This window comes from Mustela nivalis (assembly GCF_964662115.1).
Source record: "Mustela nivalis genome assembly, chromosome: 12".
NCBI lineage: Eukaryota > Metazoa > Chordata > Mammalia > Carnivora > Mustelidae > Mustela > Mustela nivalis.
Genome location: NC_139031.1, coordinates 34421473 through 34441946, shown reverse-complemented (window position 1 = coordinate 34441946; position 20474 = coordinate 34421473). Strand labels below are relative to the sequence as shown.

Genomic DNA, 20474 nt, shown 5'->3' with positions numbered 1-20474 from the left:
CTATAGAAAATGTCACACCTCACCAAGAAAAATGAAAATGTATTAATAATATACTTTCCTTTGTGATTGAAAAACTGCAACATCTAATCAATTAATGAATACTTTTTTCAGTAAATTTTTAAATAGTGATTATATGGTAATCTCAAATCTCCCTAATTGAAGTGAGTCATTCTTCATGGGAAGTTATTTTTGTTTATATCATCATTATCTAAAAAACAATGAGTATGTTTAATCATGTCTCTTCTTACATGCTTTTTTCAGTTTGTATTTGAGAAATCTAGGTCTCTAGTTGACAGAATCATCATGACACTTACTCTGTTTAATGTCTAGGACACAATTCACTTGAAACACTTTCAACTGAGCCTCTTTCACCAAATCTCCACACCAAGCATGCTTCTTACAAGCCTTTTAAGGCCTCATCTTAATGGCTTAATGGCCAGGGTGTGTACTTAATTGTCCTATATATTCACCTCAAGGTGATCTGTCAGTGAGTGCCCTAGAACAGGCACTGTTCAGAGAATGAGCAAGGTAAGGAAATGCCTCTGCAGCCCAGATCATTCTCAAGGAAGCACTTCCCGAGGTTCTGTTGGCGATGAGAATAGGACCAGAAAGCCCTTTCCAGTAAGTGTGCTCAGCGCTTGTTTTCTTTTTGAGTGGAGTTAGCTCTTGATATTAGAGGAATCTTTCTGAGGCATCAAATCCTTGAGGAACCTATGGCAGAACCAGGGTTCTCAGAAAAATCAGTGTAAAGGATGGTTGCTAAGTAAGACACCATAAGGCCTGCCTCATCCCCTATCCAAGGACAATAATGAGGAGACAATGCAAAGGCAAAGTCTCTTAAGGGAAGTTTGACTTCAGACTCTCTTCTAATGGGGTTAAGAGTTAGCTCTATTGTAAACATTTAGGAAAAATTAAACCTTGAGGAAGCTGACAGGTAGAAGTCTAGTTTTACCTGGAGGAGAGGGGGAGCAGGAAGAGCAATCTTCCAAGAAATAAGTATGTCTAGTTTCAGTGTAGGGTACAAATTTCCATAGGTGAACTACTCAATATACAGTCAAGAAAAGCACTGAGGACATTTAATCTGAAATGCAAGAATTTTTGGAAAGAGCTTGGGCAGCCAGTCACCTCTGGACTCTATTTTCTGACTACTCTTAATGAAAAGACTCCAAGAAATACCACTTCATAACAAAAATCCATACCCAAATTCTTTAGGAAGAATCTTGGATTAGGTGACCTCTAAGCCCCTATCTAACCCAAAGATTATGATTCTAAGATATTAAATATTGACAGACAAATAATGTGGACTCAATAAATATTTGCTGGAACTGAACTGAGTTGAATTCAGGAAGTAAAAGGGTCTATATTTTATGATGGCAGGTTATCTAATTCCCACAGTCAAACAGCTGTATGAACTTCCTTTCCTTTGAAAATCTTACATTTGTTCACCACATTTTCCTGCTAAAATCTACGAGGTAGAGCTCATTTTAATACCATATTTTAGAGGTCAAATTGCCTTCAATGGTTTATTTTAGAGTGTCCTTTCTCCAATATTATTATGTCCCAACATAGAGTTTTTGTATCTCTTATCTAAAAATAAATTACCTGAACTTGATTGCATATAGGATCATGGACTAATGAACATGGATTTTTGCTTAACAGATACTCAGTTTTTTTCTAGCAAAGCTACTTTATGATTTATGATCCTTAATGACCTAGTTATTTGAAAAAACCATGGAAGGTATCAATGAGTTTTCTTCAATTGGTTAAAATATCATACATTTCTTTCACCAGTTCAGACATCTTTGTCTTTGATCCTGATTCACAGAATTTAGTGAGGAGGTGGAAAAGAGGATTGTTACAGAAGATGAATCAACAACACGATGGACAAAGGATCATAGAAGTAATGAAAAGATTTTTTAACTTCAAAAAATAAGTCAGAAAATGTGAGAATCTTTGGATAGGGAAATGAAATCTTACCTTAGCAGAAACCTATCTGTCTAGTACATACAATATATTCTTATGATAGGAACCATATTTATTTATGATCATGAACCCAATGATAATATTTGATATAATAGTTTCCTGAAGTAAACTCAATAATGCACTTGGTGTTCACAGTTACTTAAGAATATAACCAAAAGAAACGAAATAATTAACATACTCAGAGTATATAGTCCTATGTCATGAAAATTATTTTAGATACCTATTTTATTTTATCAACTTTAAATTCACAAGGCAATCTAGATATTATGAAAATTAATTATACAAAAAATATTATCAGGATCCAGAAATGGCGTTGTATAGTTTCCCATGACTTAATTTTTTAATTTTTAACATAAAATTGTTATTTTGGGTCTTTATAGTATGAAGACAGAAGGCATAGTTATTAACAGATTAAGGAATCTATTTGTTTTAGCATGTTTATTGTGATTCAATAAAAGCATACTTATTGACTTGCTAATTTTTGCTAAACTAATTTAGAACTTGCTTTGACCTCCTCTACTCAACTACTGTAACTGTGCTATAACCTAATTAGGAAAACCTCAGGAGACAATGGTTGTTTCTTATGATTAAATATAAAGTGAGAATCTAGTTTTACTTTATCAGTTCACAGTTTGTTTTTATTCACTTACCTGGAATAAGACTGAAAATACTTTAACAATTATCCTATAATATATAATCAAAACAGAAAATGTCTTTTACCTGTATGATTTTTTGATTGGCATATATAGGAAGATGCTATGTTAAAATACATTCCATTGCAAGTGATTTGTCTAAACTTGGAATGTCTTTTCTGAGAAACAGTGTTGTAAATGGTGTTCAGATAACCCCCTTGTTCATGAAATGTACATATCATATGTGAATACGTTGTTTATTTGTATTAACAAAATGTAGAACATCACTCCACTAGGTAAATTTTTAAAAAGTGAAGTTGAAATGTAATTTCATATTTCAGGTATGCTTGAGATAAATCTAGTTTTATCAGAGGATGTTGATCGGGGCTACTAAATTTATGGCAATTCTAAAAAGCACTCAAGGGCACTGTCTTTTCAAATATAAAATGTAAAACAGATATTTAATAAATTATTTACTTTCTTCCAGTTATAATACTTCTTTACTGCAGAGAATTTGAAAATATGAAAGCAGAAAGGAAAAAGAAATCACCTGAAATTCCACTACTTACACATAACCTTTTTTATCCTGCTTTTATAGTTATCTATTCCTGTGTACAAATTATCCCCCCAAAACTTAAAGGCTTTAAGTTAACAAACATATTTTAGCTCATAGTTTCTGAAGGTCAGAAATCCAGAAGTGGTTTGCCTGAGTGATCCTTGCTCAGATTTTCTCATGATGTTGGAATCAAGCTGATGGCCAAGGTGCAGTCATCATAAGAAGACTCAATTGGGAAAAAAGGATTTGCTTCCAAGTTCACTCACATGGTTGTTGGCAGCCCTCAGTTCTTCCCTGGCTGTTGCCCGGAGACAGCACTTCCTCACCATGTTGGCCTCTCCACAGAGCAGCTCACAACATAGCAGCTTGCCTCTGCAAGTGATCTACGAGACAGATCCAAGGCCCTAGACAGAAGTCACATCGTCTTTTATCACCTAAGCTCAGAAGTGACATACCATCACCTGTGCCGTATAGATGGACTCTGGAACAATGTGGATGGGGACTACCCAAGGGTGTGGCTACCAAGAGGAAGTGATAATTGTGGGCCAGTTTGACGAATATTGCAATGGTGCATTTCTTTCTGGCCCTTTTTTTTGGGGATACGTTTTTATATACTATTGTTTTGCCATAAAACAAAAGGATTTTATATGTTATCAAAACAGCCTATGATATTATTTTAGCAGTTAGACTATATTATATGTTGTTGATTATAATCACTTCTAAATATGCACTATTGTAAATAATTCTATGATAAACAGCTTTTGCATGAAGCTTTTCCATCTGCATTTCAGATAATTTCTTTTGGATTGCAATCTAGCTAAGGGACTAATTTAAAAAGCTGTAACACAAGTTGCCAAATTGCTTTCCAATTGGATCGTATCAATTTAACTCACAGAGGGGTTTAAGGGTATTTCACTGCTCCTTTATCTGGGGACTTCAAGGTTTTAAAAGCTAATAGGACTAGTTTTTAATTTTTTTTCTATTTTCATGTTAGTTTCTCCATTTCTTGATTTCTTACATTGCTAGCTCTGCTCCTAAGCCTAGAAACCATGATTATGTGTGCATGTGTGCACGCGTATGGGTGCATGTGTGTGCGTGTGTGTGTGTGTGTGTTTTCTGGAAAGAGTGGGAGAGAGAAAGAGAGACAGAATTACAGAGGAACATTATCGTGAGTTAAAAAGAGTCAGAAGAGGGAAAAAAGGAAAGAAATTAGAGAGGAAATAATGTGTAACTGAGAAAATATGGCCTAATGCTGTATTTACTGAAATGGGAGTAGTGTTAGCAAGTGTGGGATAGCACAGAACCCGAATTTCTTGATGGGACAGAAAAAGGCGATTGGCACAGGAAAAAGATTAGAGGATGCAATATTCTATGCCTGTCCCTAGGGGACCCAATGGGGCCAGGATAACTGCTTTCCTCCTCTGAGACGCTGAGGGAGAAAAACATGTGACTCTCTCCTTAGACTGGGAACATTTATGTTCTCTCTTTTTTTTTCCCCCAGTTCCTGTCTATTATGAAACTATTTTCCTGTGGTGAAATCAGGACAAATCAGAAGTAATCTTTTTATAAAAGTGCATTTTGTATGTAAGAGTAACATGAAATAATTCAGGAAACAGCCTCATACTTCCTCACTGTCCTTAAAATCCATGATCGAGCCATGTTTTTACCACAACTTCAATACTTTTAGCCAAAGATTGTAAGTTTTGGGGGGCTGTTATGTGGTAAACTTAAAATTTTGGATTAAAACATGAATAAAGAGAGAGAGAAAGGTAAACCAAGAAACAGACTCTTCACTATAGAGAACAAACTGATGGTTACCAGAGGGGAGGTGGGTTGGGGGATGGGTGAAATAGGTGATGGGGATTAAGGAGTGTCCTTGTTGTGATGAACACAGGGTGACATATGGAAGTGATGCATCATTATATTGTACACCTAAAACTGATATTACACTGTATGTTAACTAACTGGAATTTAAATAGAAACTAAAGGAATAAAAGATGTATACTTAAATTTGTTTTTAAAGTTATCATCACAAACAAAAAATCAACAACTTGTTAGTATAGCCTTGAGAAATATTTTCCCTGGTCTCATTATATCCTGGATATACCTCTACCTTATGCTGCACTGAAATTCATGTTTTATTGAAATAATCCACTTATATATCTTCTAGCTCTCACTAGAGTGTACGTTCTGGGCAGGGACCTAATCTTATACATCTTTAATTCTTGGACTACCTACCACAGGGCTTGGTATATAAATATTTGTTGAGCCATTAAATAATGCAGTCGGGTATTGGAATGCCAGACTGAATATACTTTCATATCTATCTGCTAAGTTCTTTCGTATGAAAAAATAATGAAAATCTTCAGTTATAACTGTTTTAGCCAGATGATTGGGTACAAAGTAGACTAAAAGATCTGCTGAAAATGATACACAGCTAAAAATATATCTGACAATGTTCTGAGGGAATATATTTAACATCTAAAATACATTTGTCTGGGCATGACATTCATTCATTCATTCCAAGGAAGATGATTAAATATCTCGTATTTGCTAGACATATTTGCCCTATCAGACTATCAGACTTAAGATTCAATTCCACTGGCTACAGGGACGCTTGGCCTAATTCTAAGTGACATGTGTTTCAGATGCATTCTAGAAAGCCGTGAAGAGAATGGACTGGAACGAAGAGAAACTGAAAGTAGAGAAGGTGACTAGAAAGTTATCAAGAACGACCAAGTGAGAAGTGATGAAGACGTGAAGTAAAGCAACACCAGGCAGAAAGACGGAAGACAATGGGAGATCAAAGAGGTAACTGAACGAAAGCTAATGCATGGATGGTGAGACTGTGGAGGAGGTAGCACATGTGACGTGGGTCTTCTTGGCTTCAGTCACAGGTTGGGTTAAGGGACTATTAACTGTTAAACAGGTGCCATGAGGAATAGCTGGCCAAGGAGAAAAGAGGGTACGTTGGTACTTTTTCACAATTCATATTGATACTATCAATAAGCAATTGATTAAACACATTTGGAGCTTGGGAGATAAATATCTGTGGGGAATTTTGGAAGTTGTCATTATGAGGATGGTGATGTAGATGATGGTAAAGGGAGGAAAAGAAGGAGAAAGATACAGAAGGAGAGTGAGAAGAAAGAAGAGAAGCAGAAGGGAAGGGGAAGAGGGTAGATGTTTGAACTTTTATATGATTTGTTACAATTAGCCACTTCAGTACATTCTCTGGGTAAACTACTATGGTTACTAGAGCCATATGGTTATTAAACCAAAATAAAAATCTACACTGATGCAGGTTCTTGATATAGTTCATTTTTGCTCATAGCTTAAAAAAAAAAATCAATGTTATATTTTGTCTCACAGCCTTGTGTTAGCCTTTATTTCTTGAGTGTAGTGAAGACAAGCTGCTACTAAGATTATGGGTTTCGCCCCTTAGGAGTCCCTGAAGATCATTAACCCTGAAAAACATCATAAACCGTGGTTTGTGTTAGCACCTCTTGCCATCAGTTTTTCTATAATGAACACTTGCAATCAACAGTGATGAACCTCTTTACACTACTGAAGAAATCTTGCAGACTTTAATTGACTTTCAAGAGAAACAAGTCATCAGACTTTTTTTTTCCCTCCCGTGTATTACAGTGGACATGACATGACAGTTAACCATCTTTAATACTGTACCGACATCCAAAGGTATTGCCGTCACTGAGCTGTATCAGTTTTGATGGATGTGAAGAAAATATAAAAGATGGGGGTGTGTAACAAAAATGCCTTTTGTGGAGTACGGGGAAGAAGGATTGTATGTCTAGAAATATGAAATAGTTCAATAATAATTATCAGTTTTACTAATAAGCTGTATAATCTTGCTGTCATCCCTGGATCTTTGCTTTGTGATGGTAAAGTGAAGGGACTGGACAAGAGTATTTTGAAGTTTCCTTCAGTTCTAAAATTTCACCATAACTCTAAGACAAATGCAAACTCTAAGACAAATTTAATACTAGAAACATCATCAAGCAAAGGGCTCTTGCATCAAGCAACTCAATATATTTAAATCTGTGTGTCAGGAAGTAAACATCAGGAATTTGACAATTTGGTTATGCTTATTCTTACAGAGATAGACCACTTCTCAGAAAAGGCTAGGCACTATTAATTTGACCCTTATGCAATTGTTATCTGTGTGGCTCCAAGTTGATCAGATACAGATAGTTTAATATGATTCAACTTCATATTATTATTTCCAGTGAATACCTTACCAACATAAGCAAGCTGTTACATTTCTTAAAAATCAGTTACTTTCTGGAAGACAGAAATTTGGTGCTCAGATCTCCTTAAACACACACACACACACACACACACGATAGGTCTAAAATATATAAACTGTATTGCAACAGTGTTGTGTGAAAAAGATGGAGTCATCACTGCTTGATTTTGGGTCAGCAGTAGAATTCTTTAACCAGTAGTTGTCTTTTTTCTATATTCACTTAGATAGAGCCTTCCCTGGCAAGACTTTATCCCAAAGCAACTGATCTTTGTCTTTGCAGCAGTATTAACAAGAACTGGAATCTGACATTAACTGTCTTTCCAGCAGTTTTTAAAGACACTCACAGCAACCTCTTCGCAGAGATATACTGTGTTTATATGTTTCCAGAGTAGCTATACTAACAAAGAACGAGGTTAAATTAGAAAGAGAACTAAAACTCTCTTATTGGCTCCAGGACATGGGTGGCCCCTGGAGTGGACACTCCATTTTTTCTATCAACAGACTACTAGAAGCAAGGGAAGGGGAAGGGGTGACTGAAACCTGCAGTCCCATGGCTGATATGAAAAGACTTTTATCTGGTGGCTGGCAGATGTGAGGTATTTTTATTTATTTATTTATTTATTTATTTATTTTCTGAGATGAAATGACTAGAAATCTGAGTAGAAGCATGAATTCATGAACACCTATCTGTTACTTTAGGATTCAGGTAAATTTATGGTATATGTTATAAAAATACAAATGGAAAGCATAGTCTGTGTGATGATTAAAAAAAAAAAAAAGTTGGGAAAGCTCATTAAGATTTATTATAGGTCCCAAATTTTGTAGTCCCGAAGCTTAACGACAGATGGTGGTGTAACTCCACCAATTTTGCAACCTCTACATTCAATTTGACTTTGTAACATAGATTACCCTTGATTTGACTTCCGTGAAACTAGAATTTTCTTTTTTTCCTAAAATGTGCCTGGGAGGAGAGTGGTGAGAGGAGAATGGCTAAAAGCAGTCTGTTTATTTGCTCATCTTCAGGAAACTGTAGAGAACGGGAAAAACAGGAATCTGAAATGTGCCCGTTCCAGTGTGTGAAAAGAAAAATATTTCACCTTGCGTTTAAAGAAGACTTTTGTTTCAAGGTATTTGAAATGAGTAATACAACTTTGAAGATGGTATCTCTAAGAGGAAAAATATAATTTAATAAAACGTGCCCCTTTCCCTTTCTCCCAGCGAGCTCTCCAGTCTAATTTAAGTATTAGCCGCAAATACAACCAGTGAAATGGCTCTGAAGGGAGGGGGGGAGAAAGTAATTGTTGTTTAACTGAAAGTTTTGGAGAAAATAGACCTAAATGTATGAGTAATTATATTCTTATAACAAATAACTAAAATTCAAGCAGTTCACTCGGAGAGGCATTGAACCGAAATTTCTTACACGTGTCACTCGTGTAGTGTTGCTCTCCTTTATCCTGGCCTCAGTTTCATTTGGGAAGGGTTATTCCGCGCAAGATGCGCCGGCAGGGACCATCTCAAACGAATTTATCTTTCGCCTAGACCATAACAGGACAGTGGCTTGGAATTTGTTGATTTGCGGTTTCATTGTAAAATAACCTGAAATCAAATAAATTTTCGTGAGAGAACTTCGAGGTCCAATCGGTGAAACTCCTCAATTACCTAGTAGCCCCGCTTAACTTTCCCCTGGAACCTTTCTAAATGACTTTTGCAGCCCCACGTGCTGCAAAGGAGACTCGAGCTGTGGCTGCGACCCTGTGCGGCGACTACAAGGACAGAATTTGGCTTCCCCCCTTCCTCTGTTAGACAGTGTTTCGTTGCAAGGCTGCCACCATCCAGTGGGCTGACCAGTGACTTGTGCAAAAGAAAACTATTCGTTCGCTGTTTGCCCTTTCAGCATTTTCCTCAGCTGCGGAAACCCGGTTTTCCTATTATTACACTTCAACTTTTTTTGGAGTCTGTTAGCGCAGAGCGCTAAACCCCGGCCGGCTCCAGCAGCAGCGAGGCGAACAAAGCCCGCAGTGTTCTGGGCCATGCTGGGGCGGGGGTGGTGGGCGAGTTAAAGGAATTGCAAATAAATATATTTTATGACCACCCATCAACAAACTACGTGCCACCGTGGCAGCCCCTGGTAGCCGGGCTGTGTCTGCACTGTGGCCAGGGGCGGGGGTTGGGAGAGAGGAGACGGGAGAGGGGCAGCAAGCGGCGAGCCCCGGGCCTGAACTTTCACCTCTCGAACCCGGGCCCAGCCCACTGGCTGCGGGCTCGGGGTCCGCCGGGGGCAGCGGCTCCAGGCAGGACCTGCTTTCTCAACTCGCTGGGCGTCTTCCCCGAGGAAAGGCTTGGTGGCCCGGGGAATGGCAGCAGGCGAGGAGATAATGGGGCGAAGTTAAGCGGGGGCACCAGGGGGCTGCGGGCTCAGCCTCGCTTGGAAAGACCCCTGGCAAGGGTAAGCGGCCCATTTAGAAAGATGTGCTCCTGCGACTGGGATATCCTTTCGCACCTCTTGGCTCCTGGCTATTTGCACTCACGGGAGAGAAACGTCAGAGGCTGCAAATTTCACCAAAACGTGTCTTTGTGTACAGAAAAGTGAAAGGCTAACTAAACCCGCTCCTGTCCAAGTCTAGAGAGCATAACCCTCTTTCTCCTCGTTGGGAACTTGAACTTCTCTTCCAAGTGGCCCAGACTCCTCTATAATAAACCTAGCTCGCTCACTTCCTTGAGACCCCTGGAGAGCGAGGGAAGTAAATGGGGTCGGTGTTTGCCGGAGAGGAAGAAGGGGGAAAAGTGGGGCTCTGTAGCCCTTCTCACTGCTCGGTCATCTTTATTCGCAAACCTTGTGGAAAGGCACAACCTCGGCGCTCCAAGGATTTCGACACCGTTTGTTCTTTGCTTTTTCAGAATAGTTTCAGGTTAATTCAGAGAATCCGCCTTTTATTTAGGCTTGCCAGTGAAGCATAAACGCAAATTACTTAACATGAAATTATCCCCAGTCTTTCAGAAGGGCGAGGTAGGGCCATTTGGGTCTGGCGTTTTCTAATTTTAAAGACTGCTCTCTCCTCTCCCCGCTCCCATCTTGAAAAAAAATCTGGGTTATTTGTCCACTATTCAGCCTGCTTTTCGAAAAAGACCATTTTAAAAGGAGTGAGAACACAATCATAAGCAGAGCACTTAAGGACTACCTGGAGTTTAAAAGCTCACAGAAAGCACCGCAATTCAAAGCCCAACTCTACCTCGTTCCTCGTCCTCCTAGCAGGGGCCGTCTTCCCACGACCAGCCCCGTGGCTTATTGACTTAATTGGTTTCACTAGAAAAGCTGACGGTGTGTTTACAGATGTGGGTGCCAGGGCTGCTTCCTCCCCGGGAGAACTGCGGGTTCTGAAGGGAAGAGTTGGTGCCAAGTGTGTGTGTGTGTGAGCTCGTGTCTGCCCTTTAGAGAAAGGGCGCGCTGCTCTTTGAGGAAAAGACAGACTCAAAGGCAGAAGTTAGTGCCGTTCGCCCGTCTCCCGGTCACTACGACCCTCCCCACCCCACCCCCAGCTTCTGCCACCAGAGATGTTAAAGCTGGCCGGGAGGAAGCCGGGGGCCAGGCTCTGTTCGCGAAGGTCTCTCGGCTGCAGCTATTTGGAAGAAAGTTTCAGCGCCTTTCGGAACGCCACGCTTCGCGACCGATTGTCAGCTGAGCCGCGGGCTCAGGCGGCAGCTCGTCGGGAAGGCGGCGGGTGGAGGGTCGCGCAGCCAGCGGGCAGCCGAGCGGCTGGCGGGAGACCGCGGGGAGGAACCGCCTGCCGGGACCGGGCGTGGGGAAGGGACTCCCAAGGAATCCCCCGCTCGGGTCCCCGCGTCCCATCCAGGCCCGTCTGGTCCTTCCTCGGCCTTTCCCTCGTCATCCCCTTGGTCCCGCGTGGGCCCGCTGGCTGGGTCACGCTCCACCGACAGGAGCTGGGACCCTGGTGCGGGAGGCCGGGCCCGCGCATCCCCCGCGCCGGCGCCTTGGCTTTGAAGTGCGCGCGGAGCGGACTCTGGCAGTTTCTTCTTTCCCTTCTTTCCGGGTACTTTTGCAACCCTCAGTCACTGATAGGGCCCGTCTCGTCTCGGAAGCCTCAAAACCCAAAAGTCCCAGCTTGGCGGGCCCCTTCCTTCCAAGCCACGCCCCGGCCGGCCCGCAGCCCAGGCCCGCGCCGGTGACCCTGGCTGAGCGACCCGGAGGAAGCCCAAGAACTCCTGGGCCCTACTGAGACAGGAGCCACGACAACAATGAAGAGTGAGAAAGACACTCGGCCTCTCTCTAGCCCAGGCCGCAGAGGCGCGCACCGTGAAAAGAAAGGCCAATCAGCGTTTTAACGCACGCTTGGGTCTCCCTTTCTGACTACCATGCACTTTTAACTCCCTGCCACCGAGGGCTTTGGATCCCTTCGAAGCTTTCTGCACTTCACGTGGAATCCCCTGTTTCATTTGCCAGCAGCTCCGTCTGCTGAGAGGACGTACTTTGGGGACTGCCAAGAAGCAGCAGACACAACTCGGCTTTGCCAATACAGCATACGGTTTTGTTCTCTCCTCCCTCCCCACCCCCTTCCTCGACGCGCCGTCTGGGCCGAGCGGGAGGAGGCGGAGCTGGAGGTGGGGAGAATGGTGGGGGTGGGGGAAGATCTGGCGCAGAACAAACAAGTTCTCCAGCGAGTTGTTTACATAGCAGGTGGACCTGACGTCAGCCAGGAGGCTCCACTGCAAATCCGAACAATATTCTGCTCCGCGTTTCTCCCTCCCTTTAAGAAGTTGGGGCGCCGGGGGAGATAGGTGGATGGGGGCGACAGGCATTCTAACCGGCTGGTTCCAAACCACTTTCGGGAACAACAACAACAACAACCAACAATAACAACGCAAAGTGAAACAAAACAAACAAGTGGCCCAGCACTACTTTAGAATCCTCCGAGGCTTCCCTTCCCCCACCCCGCCCCTCGGAAGAGAGGCGGCTCCGCGCGCAGTGTGTGTACAGTTTGCATTGCCAACAACACGCGCGCGCGGCCGGGGTGCGCGCGCCCGCCAGCGCACACTCACACACATAGACACACATACAGACACACACACAGATCCGGGTGGGGGGAGCGGCAGCGCGAGACAGCGCGAGCCTCCGAGAAAGCGCGAGACACGCTGGCGCGTGCAGCTCCGCGGCGGCCGCTGCGCCCCGGCTCGAGCCCCGCGCCACCCGCAGCCCGCCCGCGAGCGCCCGTCCCGGTTATTTATGCGGCGGCCGCGTCTGCTGGCTGCGGCTTCCTCCGCCCCCCCTCCCCGCCCAGGGCGCGCCCCCCACTCGCGGCAGCAGCTGCCGGGACTCGCTCGTGGGTGTGTTGTTTGGGGGCTTCTGCCTCGGCGCCGCGGGTGCCACCTCCCGGGACGTTGCCCAGGCGTCCCAGGTCGCGGTAAGTTTCTTCGTCCTCACTCTAGCGCGCTGCACCTCCGCACCCCACCCCGTCCCAGCCACCTCCACGCCGGGCCGGGCTGCGACTTTACTCTGCTGCGCGCTCCTCCCGCGGCGGCGGCGGCGGCGGCAAAGTTTCGCCCCAGCCGCAGCGCTCGGTGCGGCGGGGCGGGTGTGACATGTGTCAAATTTCGGCTCAGCGTCGGGGTCGCCTTCCGGACCCAACATCACCACTTGTTGTTCTTTTTCATTTTGCATTGTGGTGGGGGAAGGGAGAATCGACAGAGGGGAGATTGCCGTTGGCTCACGGAGGGTTTTTAGTTTTGAATATGCAAAATATTGCCTCGTCCAGAGAGACCGCGGCTGGAGGAGAATGTGTGTCGAAACACCAGATGTGTGTTTGTTTACTCTTTTATTTTTATTGTTTGTTGTCTCTTCCTTTTCCTCCCTTCCCCCCTTCCCCCCCGGGAGGAGAAACAACAGTAAAAACATCTGGCGGTTGGAAGCACACACTTTATTGATCCAACTGCTGACCTTTATTTACTCAATTGGGCAAGTGCGTGCAGCTCGTCCGTCTCTAAGTTGGGCGCTTCAGCGTTCATTTAAGAAGTACTTCCCTGGGAACTAAAGGCGGGGAGGGGACACTCCTTTTCTCGAGTGAAGAAACTCCTAGTCCCTAGTGCTTCTTCGGGATTATGGTGCATCTTGGCTGCTGCCCCCGATCACGCTCTTTGCCCCGTCCACAGTCGGCAGGACCTGCTTCACCCGGATCTCACCTAGTCCTACTTTTACTGTGCTTTGGGAAGGTCTCCTCACTCTGTGGGTGGGTTTAGGGTGAACTCGCACCTCCCGGTTCTTTAGGGAGGGAATGTGGGAGGGGCGCGGGCACCTTGCGGAGAAAGGGAGGGCTTCTCGGTTGGCTTTTACCTGGAAGTCCGTGGAGGCCCCGGGCGAGCGGAGGGCAGTCGGGAGCGCGGGGCTGGCTGTGACCCGGGGCAGAGCTCGGGTCCCGACGGACCGTCGCGCTCGCCGCGGCTCACGTGCGGCGGCTGCACAGCGGGACCCATTGGGTGGCCGCGCGCGCCGCCTGCGCGCCGCCCGCGTGTCTCCCGAGCGCCTCTCCCCGCCCCGCAGGCCAGGACGCGCCCGAACGCCCCGACCTCTGAGTGAGTGTCGTCGTGGACCCTCGCTTGCCGAGCGCGTTTGGGCCTGTGTAGAGCAGGGAGGGAAAGTTGCCCTACTATCCTCAGACTCTGAGATCTCGTAGGTAAGTCTCTCAGGGCACCTGGCGCGTGGGGGTGACAGCGATTAGGAGGAGCGGGAGGGGAAGGACGTGTGCGAGTCTGGGGCTTTCGAGGGCGCAACCGGTGCGAGTTTTGCATAGGGACGACTCCAGAGAGGCCAAACGGGACACTTGCCCGGGGTTCTCCTCAGACTCCGGAATCCCCAAGGAACTAGACCCATCTGGGTATTTGTTTATTCAGCTTTTTAACCAACAGATTTAAACCACTTAATGGACAGCTGCTATCTGTAATGCTGCAACCCCTCCCACCCCCATTTTCTCTCACCACGTGTTGAAATCCGGTCAGTTTCTTGATCTTGAGGATTATTCCTCGAGTACTGTTTGCTCCCAGGTGGGCAGGCGTTCCGGACGTGGCCTGGGTGAGTGCTGAGAACGGCCCCGGAGGGAAAAAGGGTGTGAAAGACCTGTGGGAGTGTGTAAGATGTGTACCTATACAGTCATCATGGATTCAGAAGTGCTTAAAGAGCTACCTCCCCAACATGCCCAGAGTCTACTTGGAAGAATAATTAAGTAGGAGCAGGTAAGCCGAGGGGAGAAAGTGACGCCCTGGTGTCAAGTAGCTGAAGTGGACGTTTTCCAACTGGAAGTATTTGGAGAGATTAACTTTTAGAAAGCAAAAGTTTGCCTGGAAGGCACATCTTTGCACGCTCTCCTCACCCAGGTAGTTTGGCGAGGCCGCGGTGGAGACAGGAGGGGTGTGTTCATAGCAAGCCCATGTTAGAGGTCAACACTGAAGCAGAGATGAGCTTTCAGATACTTTCCTCTTCAGTCTTGCGTTGTGGCGTACCTCGGGAAATGTTTTAAGTTGTCAAGGGGCCTGTTTATCTTTTCTGTCACTATGAGTTATGGAGAAGTATATTCTCAGTGTAGTGGAATTTTAAAATGTAATGTTTGTTTAGTAGTGTTAAACAATTAATTTACAATTTTGATTTATTTGTGTATGCCATTAATAAAGCGGGTATAAAGTTATATGCACGATGATCATTAGCCTCGTAAAATTTCATTTTAGTTTTGAAGCTTTTTAAAAGTCGTTTTTTCTTTCCTTTCCTTCCTTCTTCCCTTTCTCTGTCCCTCCCTCCTTCCTTCCCCCTCTCCCTTCCTTCCTTTCTTACATTTTTATTACTTATCTAGACCCACGTTCAGTAGTTGTTCAATTCAGTGCTTGCTTAAGAACCCCACTATTTCATTGTTATTCAAAACTGAATGAAATAAATGTTTGTGATCAAGTTACTAACTTTTAAGGAGGAGACTGGAAACCTCATGATAGATGCCTGTAGGTAAGGGAGAGAGGACACTCAATTTTCAAAGATCAGCATAAAGTTCACTATTAAGTATAAGAATACAAGGATTTTTAAGAGAATACTTTTTATCATTCAGTTTAAATAGTATAATACATGCTTTCTTTTATGCATAGATTATTAATATGTTACTGCACTACAGTGGGTGCTAGAATAATCAAAGGAAATTATATACAAATAACAACTATGAACTATTTTTAACTGTTTATCAAAATTTCTCAACTAATATTTTGGGATCAGAGTGATGGAAATTTTAGACTTGAATATTGTTTTCATAGAATTCATACTCTGGGTGGAAAGAGACCTTTAATTACCTTAGGACATGAATAGATTTGTTAATGGTTGTGTCTAAATAAACTGTCATTGAAGTTTTATTTCTTTGCACTGATGATAGTACAGTGGTTTTGCTTTTACTAATAAAATGAATCCTTGTAATATTCTAGAAAGCTAAATAGGGGGGATTGTTGTATGTGGCACACCATAAAAATTGGAAAAAAGGTGAACATTAAATTTACAGATAACCTGTAATGAGTTCTATTCCTTTTGTACAAGCAAGAATTAAAAAACACAGACCAACTCTCTTTGCATAGCTATTGGAATTATACTTTATTAAAAGTATATTTAAATATGTGAAAATAACTTCATGGTTTGACTGAGACTCATAGGGCATATAACAGTGTAATGAACATAGCCAGACAAATTTACCAGACATTTTTATTTCAAGAGAAAATGTGAGGGATATGGAACTCAATTACATAAAGGGCATATTATTTGTGATATTTTTAAGGATTTATAGCTGGCTCTGCCTCATCACCCTTGTCTATTTCTGAGTTGATAGTATCATGTTAGATCAGCTATTAGTTATAATACTGATAGAAAACTGAATGATGGAAGTGGTCATGTATTTTCTTTCTCTCTAAATTAAACTAGAAAGAAGCCACTGACTTGTAAGTAGACAATGCCACTGAAAAGTTCTCTTGACCTGATTGTTGCTAGACAAAATTGCAAATCACCACTGAATTCAGAAATAACCATTTCATTACAATTACTGAATACTAATTCTTGACATACTCAAACTATTTTTTCTTTTTTTCTTTAACTTTTCATAGATGGTAGTACTCTTAGTGATAATTGAATGGATTTCAGATATTCTAACCAGTGCCCAGATTCATACTGCCCTTTGAAGAAAGAAAGCCTGTTTCTTAAATCAGGCCCAATGAGAGCTTAAGATTTACATAGATTTTTCAAAGTAACCTTACTTATGTACTCCCTAATTCATAGAGTTTCTAACAAACTTGATCAGACCCAACCCAGAATGACTGTTGCATATTTTCTTAAGGGCCTGAAAAAGTAATCCAGGTGTTTGCAACTTTCCTTAAACATATTCTGGGGCTTATGATCACAGAGAATCTAATGCCTAAATCAAATGTTATATGCCATAGTTTACTTTAGTTCTATTCCTTCTTTAGATGACATAAATATTTTCTTAGATCCAACTGTGTATCTCTTAATATAATTGACCTCCAGTCATGTCACTTCCATAGTCTTTATCAAGTAAAATACTTTAGGTTCCTAGAGGTATTTTTTTTTGTTTTTGTTTTTTTCTTCATGAGGCTTAAGTCCTTTTCATGGAGTTGTTCTAGAACTTTGGTTTCTTCATTTGTTTTTCAGAACTTGCAAATGGACCCCATAAATATTTATTTCAGCAGACTAACTAAGCATAGTTTGGGGGAGTTGTCTAAAAATACCATTACTTTTTTTTCTTAAGATCAGCATTGCTTATGTGAAGATTCATTGCCGTTGAATTTCGTAAATTCTCAGATAGTGGAATACTCTTTGCTGTGGAATATTCTTCTCTGTAGGTATTCCTACCTATTAAAACTAATGGGCACTTACTTCCATTTGCTGACTTTTGCCTTGTCATTGCCTCTGATGTATTTTTGTGTACACTTATTTGCTCTGCTCAGTGTATTTATCTGACCCCACCCCCAATTTTCCAAATAAAACAAGTAAAAAAGAGTTAACTTTGGTGAAATGTGAAGAATTATTATGACCAATTAAAAGGTTAATGTTAGAGCACTGAGATGCTGGAGAGAGGTCCTTCAAGAAGATTTAGGTGCATTATGTTCCAACACTATTAATATTAAAATGAAAAATAAAGCTATATGTATGTGGTGACTTATTTTCAGTATGTATTAAAACTGCTTTTCTCTGTATAGGTGCCTCAGTATTTTGCTGTTTTCTCAAATGTGGTATTTTAAGTATTGTTCTAATTCTTAGGAATGTAATCTCAATTTTGTAGTTGGAGTGACTGGGAATTTGTGTTTATCTCTACAGTTTTTTGCCAAGCAGCCAAATTAAGAGTATCAGGGCTCAGACATGAGGTATACTGTTCCCATCCCCATTTCATTTTCAAAGCTACATTATATTTTAATGTTCTCAGCTTTGGATCCTAATACTTTTTTACTTTGTAATTATGAGTTTTGTTTATTCTTCCTTGTATTTCTTTACCTGTCCAACTGGCTTTCTATGAACAATTGAAATTCTACGTTACTTCAGTTTATGTAATTTTATCTAAAATTTTGTTTAAAATAAATTTTTTTCCATGAATTATCTATGCAGTCCCAGGTTCAACCTTTTAAATTCCTTGATATTTGAAATAAATGTTCTTGGACCTATATTTTACCAATTTCATTCAATTTCCCATTCAGTTGTATACTTCCCTCTTCCTATAATCTACCAGGGATCTCTAGAACATACCTTCCCATTATATTGATAAATATGTCTTCATTTCTTTCTCTATGGCATATTATTTTTATTAGCAAAAACAAATAATTTAAGTGTTGTGAAGCACATTGCTGTGAAACAAATGAATCCCCAGGGGTTTAAAAGCTCTCAGCATTTTTAGCTTATTAATGTTCCTTAATTTCTCTTTATTTCTGTCTTGGAAGGCTTAAAATATACTTTGTGGAAGATAATGTTGATTTAAAATTTATTTAAGTTTTTAGTGTTTCTTTTTAAAGATCTTTCTAACATAAGACTAAAAGATTTATGTCATGAGAATGTTATACTTTTTTTTAGGAAGTTAAGGAAATTAACTTTGAATTCCTCAAATAAGGCATGCTACTAGAAATAGTGTAAGGTTTCTGTGGTATTCATTTCTTTCTTAAGTTTTATAACGGCATTTTCTGTGAGAGTTTTTTGTATTTTTTTAGTTTTGTATTATTTTGGTACATATACCCAACTACAGCCCTCATTTTGCAACTTTTTCTCAATTTAAGAAAATAGCAAACTTTCTTAAAGTGTATTTTAGGGGGTAAGAAAAAAAATCAGTGGTAGACATATTTCAGAGAAAGCATTTATAAAATTTCTCACTGGCAGATAGCGAGGAGAAACTTATAGTACACTAATCCAAATAGCTTAACATCTTAGCATATGTAGACTGTCATAAAATCATCTCATTTAAAAAAAAAGATCCCCAACATCCTTAAGAACTATTCCTCACCATTACTTCACCCAAAGTTATGTTCCAGGATTTGGTTGATCTATATCTGTATGCCTTTAGCTAACTCTTTACTTTTTGTCTTCAGTTTTTTCCCTTTCTCCGTCTGCCTTTAGTTTAGCTAAGTGCCCCGCCCACTCCCCAATCTTGTTTGGTACATTTAGTTGGTACCATCACACTGCCCATCTGATCAGATAGACTATCATCTCCTCCCTGAAATGTTGCAGTAGCTATTTATCTCCCCCTCTTCTCTCTCTAGGCACCACGGTTTGTTCCCCACACAGCAGAGCGATCTTTTAAAAATATGTGATTATGTCACTCTTCTCTATAAACCTTCCAGCAGCTTCTTATGTCCCTGAGAATAAAAGACAAAGACCTTATATAAGTCCATGTTATTTGACCCCTGCTACCTATCTGACATTCTTTCCTAACATTCTCCTCTTATTCGGTCAACTCTAGACACACTGGCTTCCTTGATATTTCTCAAAACAGGATAAGCTGATTCCCACCTCAGAGTTTTTCTCTGTGTTCTCCGTCTGAAATGCTCTACACTCAGATATCTTCACGGATTTCATGCCTCTGCTCAAACATATCCTTATTAGAGAAAACTGTCCTGTATAAAATAATAAATCCTCATAGACCTTGCTTTGCCACCTTTACCATACATTCATTTGCCCCACAGCACCACCATCAACGGACATTTTTACAAGTTGTTTATTTATCATATGTCCTCCCAATGAGAACGTACATTCCGTGGAGCCAGGGATTTTGTTCTGTTCACTGTTCTAACCCAATGCTTAGAACGGTGACTTGCATTAGGTAGCAGCTAAGAATGAATGAGAAACAAACTGAGGGTTTTGGAGGAGGAGGTTGGGTGAGCCTAGTGGTGGGTATTGCAGAGGGCACGTATTGCATGGAGCACTGGGTGTGGTGCTTAAACAGTGAATTATGGAACACTGAAAAAAATAAAATTAATAAAATTTTAAAAAAAAGAATGAATGACTTGTTGGAGGTACAAGAAATTACTTCTGTCTGTATCAGTGCCTCACTTTTTGTGTGACTGAAATTATTTTTTACTTTATGCTTATTTTATACTTTATCACATTTGGGAAAACTGTTCACTACTGTATTGACCAAGACGTGGCTCTGCTCTCTGGTGGATATACTTCTAGTTCAGTATTTTGTATCTCTTTTTTATTCCCATCTGAGAAACAATATTGCACTTAACTTTTAAAAGGTGTGAATGGATGTTTATGTTTCTGGATAACAACAAATGCTCAATAGTTGAATGCTTCAATATAATAATGCTTAGTTTAGTCAAAATGACATTTAATCATTTATTTCATAATTATATTTTAATATGAATAGCATAAATAGACTCCATCGATATTTCTAAAGGCTACACTATGGATACAACATTGACAATATGAAATATTTCTGGGATTGTCTGTAGGGAAGATGGGGGAAAATGGGTTAAGCCAAGTTCTCTTCTGAAAACCTTTGGGTTTAGATGACTT

General features: G+C 41.5%; 1 protein-coding gene and 1 long non-coding RNA gene across 36 annotated transcripts in view; one reads left to right on the top strand and one right to left on the bottom strand.

The window, feature by feature from the left end:
* LOC309845254 overlaps positions 1-14488 on the bottom strand; it is a 29129-nt gene extending 14641 nt beyond the window's left edge. Inside the window, exons 1-3 of one of the 2 annotated variants that reach the window (XR_014301167.1) lie at positions 14423-14488; positions 8859-9034; positions 3438-3575 (exon numbers count right to left, since the gene is read on the bottom strand). This is a non-coding gene — a long non-coding RNA (uncharacterized lncRNA). Of the gene's footprint in view, positions 1-3437; positions 3576-8858; positions 9035-10668; positions 10752-14422 lie in introns of those variants that run through there. The other variant, XR_014301168.1, reaches the window with a different exon arrangement.
* The window catches only part of FOXP2 (forkhead box P2), a 547754-nt gene continuing 539744 nt past the window's right edge, over positions 12465-20474 (top strand). For 13 of the 34 annotated variants that reach the window (XM_082692985.1, XM_082692969.1, XM_082692964.1 and 10 more), the window contains exon 1: positions 12467-12855. The gene's annotated coding sequence lies outside the window, so the exon portion shown is untranslated. Of the gene's footprint in view, positions 12856-13988; positions 14122-20474 lie in introns of all 34 variants that reach the window. The other 21 variants (XM_082692975.1, XM_082692972.1, XM_082692995.1 and 18 more) reach the window with 6 other exon arrangements.